Below are 749 nucleotides of genomic sequence, written 5' to 3'. Positions count from 1 at the left end.
TACCCATAGCTTCGCTAGCTCAAATATATAATTTACTCCTAATTCCATGCTCAAATTCGTGGTAAAATCCAATTTATCAAGTTCTAGTTTTCTTCCAAAATCCAATTTTTTCCACAATTTTCATGCCTAATTCCATGATATAATCTTGTATTTAACTTGGAAATGAGTAGGGGTAACTTACCTTAACATGGATGACAAAATCTCTCCTTGAAGCTCTCCAAAAATCGCCCAATGAAGTGAAGAAAATGAGTGAAATGAACTCAACCCCGTTTTTAAACAATCTGCCTAGCGACTTCCGCACCTGCGGCTCCTCTGCCGCTTCTGCGGTTCCGCAGGTGCGAAATATTCCGCATCTGCGGTCTCACCCTTGGCTGCCCCTTCCGCTCCTGCGATATCCCTTCCGCAGATGCGGTCCTGCTTTTGCGGATCCTTGAGCGCATCTGCGGTCTACGAGCCTTCGACCAATTCCACTTCTGCGGCTCCCTCCATCGCTTTTGCGGGGCCGCTTCTGCGGTCCCTTTTCCGCAGAAGCGGAAATACCAGCAACAGATAGCTTCAGCTTTCTCAAAAATCCATTTTCGATCCGTTGGCCACCCGGAATTCACCCGAGGCCCCCGGGACCCCAACCAAACATACCAACCAGTCCCAAAACACATTACGGACTTGCTTGGGCCTCAAATCACATCAAACAACTCTAAAATCACGAATCAACCCCCAATCCAAACTTAATGAATTTTAGAATTTCAAAC

Source organism: Nicotiana attenuata, chromosome 1 (genome assembly GCF_001879085.1).
Source record: "Nicotiana attenuata strain UT chromosome 1, NIATTr2, whole genome shotgun sequence".
Lineage (NCBI taxonomy): Eukaryota > Viridiplantae > Streptophyta > Magnoliopsida > Solanales > Solanaceae > Nicotiana > Nicotiana attenuata.
This window is presented reverse-complemented; position numbering follows the sequence as displayed.